Here is a 9,528-nt window from a genome sequence, read left to right as displayed (position 1 = left end):
GAGGCTGGACTCTTCGGGCTTTGGGGCTAGGCAGGAGGCTGGAGACTTGAGGCTACGCAGGAGGCTGGAGTCTTCAGGCTTGAAGCGAGGCTGGAGGCTGCAGTCTTCAGGTTTGTGGATAGGCAGGAGGCTGGAAACTTCAGGCTTGAGGCTAGGAAGGAGTCTGGAGTCTTCAGGCTTGACGCTAGACATGAGGCTGGAGTCTTCGGGATTGAGGCTAGGCAGGAGGCTGGAGTCTTCGGGCTTAAGCCCAGGCAGGAGGCTGGAGTCTTTGGGCTGGAGGCTAGGCAGGAGGCTGGCGTCTTCGTGCTTGAGGCTAGGCAGGAGGCCGGAGTCTTCGTGCTTGAGGCTAGGCAGGAGGCTGGACTCTTCAAGCTTGAGGCTAGGCAGGAGGCTGGAGTCTTTGGGCTTAAGGCTTGGCAGGATGCTGGAGTCTTTGAGCTTGAGGCTAGGCAGGAGGCTGGAGTCGTCAGGCTTGAGGCTAGGCAGGAGGCTGAGGATCTTCGGGCTTGAGGCTAGGCAGGAGGCTGGAGTCTTCGGCCTTGAGGCTAGGAAGGAGGCTGTAGTCGTTGGGCTGGAGGCTAGGCCGGAGGCTGGAGTCTTGAGGCTAGGCAGGAGGCTGGAGTCTTCAGGGTTGAGGCGAGCAGGAGGCTGGAGTCTTCAGGCTTGAGGCTAGGAAGGAGTCTGGAGTTTACAGGCTTGAGGCTAGGATAGAGGCTGGAGTCTTCAGGTTTGAGGCTAGGCAGGAGGCTGGAGTCTTCAGGCTTGAGGCTAGGCAGGAGTCTGGAATCTTCAGGCTTGAGGCTAGGCAGGTGGGTGGAGTCTTCAGGCTTGAGGCTAGGAAGGAGGCTGGAATCTTCAGGCTTGAGGCTAGGCAGGATGCTGGAGTCATCGGGCTTGAGGCTAGGCAGGAGGCTGGAGTCTTCGGGCTTGAGGCTAGGCAGGAGGCTGGAGTATTCGCGCTTGAGGCTAGAAAGGAGGCTGGAGTCATCGGGCTTGAGGCTAGGGAGGAGGCTGGACTCTTCGGGCTTTGGGGCTAGGCAGGAGGCTGGAGTCTTCAGGCTTGAGGCTAGGCAGAAGGCTGGAATCTTCAGGCTTGAGGCTAGGCAGGAGGGTGGAGTCTTCAGGCTTGAGGCTAGGAAGGAGGCTGGAATCTTCAGCCTTGAGGCTAGGCAGGAGGCTGGAGTCTTCACTCTTGAGGCTTGGCAGGATGCTGGAGTCTTCGGGCTTGAGGCTAAGCAGGAGGCTGGAGCCTTCGGGCTTGAGGCTAGGCAGGAGGCTGGAGTCTTGAGACTAGGCAGCAGGCTGGAGGCTTCGGGCTTGAGGCTTGGCAGGAGGCTGGAGTCTTCGGGCTTGAGGCTTGTCAGGAGGCTGGAGTCGTCGGACTTGAGGTTAGGCAGGAGGCTGGAGTCTTCGGGCTTGAGGCTAGGCAGAAGGCTGTAGTCTTCGGGCTTGAGGCTTCTCAGGAGGCTGGAGTCTTCTGGCTTGAGGCTTGGCAGGAAGCTGGAGTCTTCAGGCTTGAGGCTTGGCAGGGGGCTGGAATCTTCGGCCTTGAGGCTAGGCAGGAAGCTGGAGTCTTCAGGCTTGAGGCTAGGCAGGAAGCTGGAGTCTTCAGGCTTGAGGCTTGGAAAGAGGCTGGAGTCTTCGGGCTTGAGGCTTGGCAGGAGGCTGGAGTCTTCGGTCTTAAGGCTTGGCAGGAGGCTGGAGTCTTCGGGCTTGAGGCCAGGCAGGAGGCCCGAGTCTTCAGGCTTGTGGCTAGGAAGGAGTCTGGAGTCTTCAGGCTTTAGGCTGGACAGGAGGCTGGAGTCTTCAGGCTTGAGGCTAGGCAGGAGTCTGGAGTCTTCTGGTTTGAGGCTAGGCAGGAGGCTGGAGTCTTCAGGCTTGAGGCTAGGCAGAAGGCTGGAATCTTCAGGCTTGAGGCTAGGCAGGAGGGTGGAGTCTTCAGGCTTGAGGCTAGGAAGGAGGCTGGAATCTTCAGCCTTGAGGCTAGGCAGGAGGCTGGAGTATTCACTCTTGAGGCTTGGCAGGATGCTGGAGTCTTCGGTCTTGAGGCTTGTCAGGAGGCTGGAGTCGTCGGGCTTGAGGTTAGGCAGGAGGCTGGACTCTTCAATCTTGAGGCTAGGCAGGAGGCTGGAGTCTTCGGGCCTGAGGCTTGGCAGGATTCTGGAGTCTTCAGGCTTGAGGCTAGGCAGGATTCTGGAGTCTTCAGGATGGAGGCTAGGCAGGAGGCTGCAGTCTTCGGTCTTGAGGCTAGGCAGGAGGCTGGAGTCTTCGGCTTAAGCCCAGGCAGGAGGCTGGAGTCTTTGGGCTGGAGGCTAGGCAGGAGGCTGGCGTCTTCGGGCTCGAGGCTAGGCAGGAGGCCGGAGTCTTCGTGCTTGAGGCTAGGCAGGAGGCCGGAGTCTTCGTGCTTGAGGCTAGGCAGGAGGCTGGACTCTTCAAGCTTGAGGCTAGGCAGGAGGCTGGAGTCTTTGGGCTTAAGGCTTGGCAGGATGCTGGAGTCTTTGAGCTTGAGGCTAGGCAGGAGGCTGGAGTCGTCAGGCTTGAGGCTAGGCAGGAGGCTGAGGATCTTCGGGCTTGAGGCTAGGCAGGAGGCTGGAGTCTTCGGCCTTGAAGCTAGGAAGGAGGCTGTAGTCGTTGGGCTGGAGGCTAGGCCGGAGGCTGGAGTCTTGAGGCTAGGCAGGAGGCTGGAGTCTTCAGGGTTGAGGCGAGGCAGGAGGCTGGAGTCATCAGGCTTGAGGCTAGGAAGGAGTCTGGAGTTTAAAGGCTTGAGGCTAGGATAGAGGCTGGAGTCTTCAGGTTTGAGGCTAGGCAGGAGGCTGGAGTCTTCAGGCTTGAGGCTAGGCAGGAGTCTGGAATCTTCAGGCTTGAGGCTAGGCAGGTGGGTGGAGTCTTCAGGCTTGAGGCTAGGAAGGAGGCTGGAATCTTCAGGCTTGAGGCTAGGCAGGATGCTGGAGTCATCGGCTTGAGGCTAGGCAGGAGGCTGGAGTCTTCGGGCTTGATGCTAGGCAGGAGGCTGGAGTATTCGCGCTTGAGGCTAGAAAGGAGGCTGGAGTCATCGGGCTTGAGGCTAGGGAGGAGGCTGGACTCTTCGGGCTTTGGGGCTAGGCAGGAGGCTGGAGACTTGAGGCTAGGCAGGAGGCTGGAGTCTTCAGGCTTGAAGCGAGGCTGGAGGCTGCAGTCTTCAGGTTTGTGGATAGGCAGGAGGCTGGAAACTTCAGGCTTGAGGCTAGGAAGGAGTCTGGAGTCTTCAGGCTTGACGCTAGACATGAGGCTGGAGTCTTCGGGATTGAGGCTAGGCAGGAGGCTGGAGTCTTCGGGCTTAAGCCCAGGCAGGAGGCTGGAGTCTTTGGGCTGGAGGCTAGGCAGGAGGCTGGCGTCTTCGTGCTTGAGGCTAGGCAGGAGGCCGGAGTCTTCGTGCTTGAGGCTAGGCAGGAGGCTGGACTCTTCAAGCTTGAGGCTAGGCAGGAGGCTGGAGTCTTTGGGCTTAAGGCTTGGCAGGATGCTGGAGTCTTTGAGCTTGAGGCTAGGCAGGAGGCTGGAGTCGTCAGGCTTGAGGCTAGGCAGGAGGCTGAGGATCTTCGGGCTTGAGGCTAGGCAGGAGGCTGGAGTCTTCGGCCTTGAGGCTAGGAAGGAGGCTGTAGTCGTTGGGCTGGAGGCTAGGCCGGAGGCTGGAGTCTTGAGGCTAGGCAGGAGGCTGGAGTCTTCAGGGTTGAGGCGAGCAGGAGGCTGGAGTCTTCAGGCTTGAGGCTAGGAAGGAGTCTGGAGTTTACAGGCTTGAGGCTAGGTTAGAGGCTGGAGTCTTCAGGTTTGAGGCTAGGCAGGAGGCTGGAGTCTTCAGGCTTGAGGCTAGGCAGGAGTCTGGAATCTTCAGGCTTGAGGCTAGGCAGGTGGGTGGAGTCTTCAGGCTTGAGGCTAGGAAGGAGGCTGGAATCTTCAGGCTTGAGGCTAGGCAGGATGCTGGAGTCATCGGGCTTGAGGCTAGGCAGGAGGCTGGAGTATTCGCGCTTGAGGCTAGAAAGGAGGCTGGAGTCATCGGGCTTGAGGCTAGGGAGGAGGCTGGACTCTTCGGGCTTTGGGGCTAGGCAGGAGGCTGGAGACTTGAGGCTAGGCAGGAGGCTGGAGTCTTCAGGCTTGAAGCGAGGCTGGAGGCTGCAGTCTTCAGGTTTGTGGATAGGCAGGAGGCTGGAAACTTCAGGCTTGAGGCTAGGAAGGAGTCTGGAGTCTTCAGGCTTGACGCTAGACATGAGGCTGGAGTCTTCGGGCTTGAGGCTAGGCAGGAGGCTGGATTCTTCGGGTTTGAGGCTAGGCAGGAGGCTGGACTCTTCAGGCTTGAGGCTTGGCAGGAGGCTGTAGTCTTCGCGGTTGAGGCTACGCAGGAGGCTGGAGTCTTCGGGCTTGAAGCTAGGCAGTAGGCTGGAGTCTTTGGGTTTGAGGCTAGGCAGGAGGCCCGAGTCTTCGGGCTTGAGGCTAGGCAGAAGGCTGGAGTCTTGAGGCTAGGCAGGAGGCTGGAGTCTTCAGGGTTGAGGCGAGGCAGGAGGCTGGAGTCTTCAGGCTTGAGGCTTGGAAAGAGGCTGGAGTCTTCGGGCTTGAGGCTTGGCAGGAGGCTGGAGTCTTCGGTCTTAAGGCTTGGCAGGAGGCTGGAGTCTTCAGGCTTGAGGCCAGGCAGGAGGCCCGAGTCTTCAGGCTTGAGGCTAGGAAGGAGTCTGGAGTCTTCAGGCTTTAGGCTGGACAGGAGGCTGGAGTCTTCAGGCTTGAGGCTAGGCAGGAGTCTGGAGTCTTCTGGTTTGAGGCTAGGCAGGAGGCTGGAGTCTTCAGGCTTGAGGCTAGGAAGGAGGGTGGAGTCTTCAGGCTTGAGGCTAGGAAGGAGGCTGGAATCTTCAGCCTTGAGGCTAGGCAGGAGGCTGGAGTCTTCACTCTTGAGGCTTGGCAGGATGCTGGAGTCTTCGGGCTTGAGGCTAGGCAGGAGGCTGGAGCCTTCGGGTTTGAGGCTAGGCAGGAGGCTGGAGTCTTCGGGCTTGAGGCTTGTCAGGAGGCTGGAGTCGTCGGGCTTGAGGTTAGGCAGGAGGCTGGACTCTTCAATCTTGAGGCGAGGCAGGAGGCTGGAGTCTTCGGGCCTGAGGCTTGGCAGGATTCTGTAGTCTTCAGGCTTGAGGCTAGGCAGGATTCTGGAGTCTTCAGGATGGAGGCTAGGCAGGAGGCTGCAGTCTTCGGTCTTGAGGCTAGGCAGGAGGCTGGAGTCTTCGGGCTTAAGCCCAGGCAGGAGGCTGGAGTCTTTGGGCTGGAGGCTAGGCAGGAGGCTGGCGTCTTCGGGCTTGAGGCTAGGCAGGAGGCCGGAGTCTTCGTGCTTGAGGCTAGGCAGGAGGCTGGACTCTTCAAGCTTGAGGCTTGGCAGGAGGCTGGAGTCTTTGGGCTTAAGGCTTGGCAGGATGCTGGAGTCTTTGAGCTTGAGGCTAGGCAGGAGACTGGAGTCGTCAGGCTTGAGGCTAGGCAGGAGGCTGAGGATCTTCGGGCTTGAGGCTAGGCAGGAGGCTGGAGTTTTCGGCCTTGAGGCTAGGAAGGAGGCTGTAGTCGTTGGGCTGGAGGCTAGGCCGGAGGCTGGAGTCTTGAGGCTAGACAGGAGGCTGGAGTCTTCAGGGTTGAGGCGAGGCAGGAGGCTGGAGTCTTCAGGCTTGAGGCTAGGAAGGAGTCTGGAGTTTAAAGGCTTGAGGCTAGGATAGAGGCTGGAGTCTTCAGGTTTGAGGCTAGGCAGGAGGCTGGAGTCTTCAGGCTTGAGGCTAGGCAGGAGTCTGGAATCTTCAGGCTTGAGGCTAGGCAGGTGGGTGGAGTCTTCAGGCTTGAGGCTAGGAAGGAGGCTGGAATCTTCAGGCTTGAGGCTAGGCAGGATGCTGGAGTCTTCGGGCTTGATGCTAGGCAGGAGGCTGGAGTATTCGCGCTTGAGGCTAGAAAGGAGGCTGGAGTCATCGGGCTTGAGGCTAGGGAGGAGGCTGGACTCTTCGGGCTTTGGGGCTAGGCAGGAGGCTGGAGACTTGAGGCTACGCAGGGGGCTGGAGTCTTCAGGCTTGAAGCGAGGCTGGAGGCTGCAGTCTTCAGGTTTGTGGATAGGCAGGAGGCTGGAAACTTCAGGCTTGAGGCTAGGAAGGAGTCTGGAGTCTTCAGGCTTGACGCTAGACATGAGGCTGGAGTCTTCGGGATTGAGGCTAGGCAGGAGGCTGGAGTCTTCGGGCTTAAGCCCAGGCAGGAGGCTGGAGTCTTTGGGCTGGAGGCTAGGCAGGAGGCTGGCGTCTTCGTGCTTGAGGCTAGGCAGGAGGCCGGAGTCTTCGTGCTTGAGGCTAGGCAGGAGGCTGGACTCTTCAAGCTTGAGGCTAGGCAGGAGGCTGGAGTCTTTGGGCTTAAGGCTTGGCAGGATGCTGGAGTCTTTGAGCTTGAGGCTAGGCAGGAGGCTGGAGTCGTCAGGCTTGAGGCTAGGCAGGAGGCTGAGGATCTTCGGGCTTGAGGCTAGGCAGGAGGCTGGAGTCTTCGGCCTTGAGGCTAGGAAGGAGGCTGTAGTCGTTGGGCTGGAGGCTAGGCCGGAGGCTGGAGTCTTGAGGCTAGGCAGGAGGCTGGAGTCTTCAGGGTTGAGGCGAGCAGGAGGCTGGAGTCTTCAGGCTTGAGGCTAGGAAGGAGTCTGGAGTTTACAGGCTTGAGGCTAGGATAGAGGCTGGAGTCTTCAGGTTTGAGGCTAGGCAGGAGGCTGGAGTCTTCAGGCTTGAGGCTAGGCAGGAGTCTGGAATCTTCAGGCTTGAGGCTAGGCAGGTGGGTGGAGTCTTCGGGCTTGATGCTAGGCAGGAGGCTGGAGTATTCGCGCTTGAGGCTAGAAAGGAGGCTGGAGTCATCGGGCTTGAGGCTAGGGAGGAGGCTGGACTCTTCGGGCTTTGGGGCTAGGCAGGAGGCTGGAGACTTGAGGCTACGCAGGAGGCTGGAGTCTTCAGGCTTGAAGCGAGGCTGGAGGCTGCAGTCTTCAGGTTTGTGGATAGGCAGGAGGCTGGAAACTTCAGGCTTGAGTCTAGGAAGGAGTCTGGAGTCTTCAGGCTTGACGCTAGACATGAGGCTGGAGTCTTCGGGATTGAGGCTAGGCAGGAGGCTGGAGTCTTCGGGCTTAAGCCCAGGCAGGAGGCTGGAGTCTTTGGGCTGGAGGCTAGGCAGGAGGCTGGCGTCTTCGTGCTTGAGGCTAGGCAGGAGGCCGGAGTCTTCGTGCTTGAGGCTAGGCAGGAGGCTGGACTCTTCAAGCTTGAGGCTAGGCAGGAGGCTGGAGTCTTTGGGCTTAAGGCTTGGCAGGATGCTGGAGTCTTTGAGCTTGAGGCTAGGCAGGAGGCTGGAGTCGTCAGGCTTGAGGCTAGGCAGGAGGCTGAGGATCTTCGGGCTTGAGGCTAGGCAGGAGGCTGGAGTCTTCGGCCTTGAGGCTAGGAAGGAGGCTGTAGTCGTTGGGCTGGAGGCTAGGCCGGAGGCTGGAGTCTTGAGGCTAGGCAGGAGGCTGGAGTCTTCAGGGTTGAGGCGAGCAGGAGGCTGGAGTCTTCAGGCTTGAGGCTAGGAAGGAGTCTGGAGTTTACAGGCTTGAGGCTAGGATAGAGGCTGGAGTCTTCAGGTTTGAGGCTAGGCAGGAGGCTGGAGTCTTCAGGCTTGAGGCTAGGCAGGAGTCTGGAATCTTCAGGCTTGAGGCTAGGCAGGTGGGTGGAGTCTTCAGGCTTGAGGCTAGGAAGGAGGCTGGAATCTTCAGGCTTGAGGCTAGGCAGGATGCTGGAGTCATCGGGCTTGAGGCTAGGCAGGAGGCTGGAGTCTTCGGGCTTGAGGCTAGGCAGGAGGCTGGAGTATTCGCGCTTGAGGCTAGAAAGGAGGCTGGAGTCATCGGGCTTGAGGCTAGGGAGGAGGCTGGACTCTTCGGGCTTTGGGGCTAGGCAGGAGGCTGGAGTCTTCAGGCTTGAGGCTAGGCAGGAGGGTGGAGTCTTCAGGCTTGAGGCTAGGAAGGAGGCTGGAATCTTCAGCCTTGAGGCTAGGCAGGAGGCTGGAGTCTTCACTCTTGAGGCTTGGCAGGATGCTGGAGTCTTCGGGCTTGAGGCTAAGCAGGAGGCTGGAGCCTTCGGGCTTGAGGCTAGGCAGGAGGCTGGAGTCTTGAGACTAGGCAGCAGGCTGGAGGCTTCGGGCTTGAGGCTTGGCAGGAGGCTGGAGTCTTCGGGCTTGAGGCTTGTCAGGAGGCTGGAGTCGTCGGACTTGAGGTTAGGCAGGAGGCTGGAGTCTTCGGGCTTGAGGCTAGGCAGAAGGCTGTAGTCTTCGGGCTTGAGGCTTCTCAGGAGGCTGGAGTCTTCTGGCTTGAGGCTTGGCAGGAAGCTGGAGTCTTCAGGCTTGAGGCTTGGCAGGGGGCTGGAATCTTCGGCCTTGAGGCTAGGCAGGAAGCTGGAGTCTTCAGGCTTGAGGCTAGGCAGGAAGCTGGAGTCTTCAGGCTTGAGGCTTGGAAAGAGGCTGGAGTCTTCGGGCTTGAGGCTTGGCAGGAGGCTGGAGTCTTCGGTCTTAAGGCTTGGCAGGAGGCTGGAGTCTTCGGGCTTGAGGCCAGGCAGGAGGCCCGAGTCTTCAGGCTTGTGGCTAGGAAGGAGTCTGGAGTCTTCAGGCTTTAGGCTGGACAGGAGGCTGGAGTCTTCAGGCTTGAGGCTAGGCAGGAGTCTGGAGTCTTCTGGTTTGAGGCTAGGCAGGAGGCTGGAGTCTTCAGGCTTGAGGCTAGGCAGAAGGCTGGAATCTTCAGGCTTGAGGCTAGGCAGGAGGGTGGAGTCTTCAGGCTTGAGGCTAGGAAGGAGGCTGGAATCTTCAGCCTTGAGGCTAGGCAGGAGGCTGGAGTATTCACTCTTGAGGCTTGGCAGGATGCTGGAGTCTTCGGGCTTGAGGCTAGGCAGGAGGCTGGAGCCTTCGGGTTTGAGGCTAGGCAGGAGGCTGGAGTCTTCGGTCTTGAGGCTTGTCAGGAGGCTGGAGTCGTCGGGCTTGAGGTTAGGCAGGAGGCTGGACTCTTCAATCTTGAGGCTAGGCAGGAGGCTGGAGTCTTCGGGCCTGAGGCTTGGCAGGATTCTGGAGTCTTCAGGCTTGAGGCTAGGCAGGATTCTGGAGTCTTCAGGATGGAGGCTAGGCAGGAGGCTGCAGTCTTCGGTCTTGAGGCTAGGCAGGAGGCTGGAGTCTTCGGGCTTAAGCCCAGGCAGGAGGCTGGAGTCTTTGGGCTGGAGGCTAGGCAGGAGGCTGGCGTCTTCGGGCTCGAGGCTAGGCAGGAGGCCGGAGTCTTCGTGCTTGAGGCTAGGCAGGAGGCCGGAGTCTTCGTGCTTGAGGCTAGGCAGGAGGCTGGACTCTTCAAGCTTGAGGCTAGGCAGGAGGCTGGAGTCTTTGGGCTTAAGGCTTGGCAGGATGCTGGAGTCTTTGAGCTTGAGGCTAGGCAGGAGGCTGGAGTCGTCAGGCTTGAGGCTAGGCAGGAGGCTGAGGATCTTCGGGCTTGAGGCTAGGCAGGAGGCTGGAGTCTTC

Source organism: Mobula birostris, chromosome 2, assembly GCF_030028105.1.
Source record: "Mobula birostris isolate sMobBir1 chromosome 2, sMobBir1.hap1, whole genome shotgun sequence".
Lineage (NCBI taxonomy): Eukaryota > Metazoa > Chordata > Chondrichthyes > Myliobatiformes > Myliobatidae > Mobula > Mobula birostris.
The sequence above is the reverse complement of the archived record's forward strand: the minus strand, read 5'-3'. Positions refer to the sequence as shown.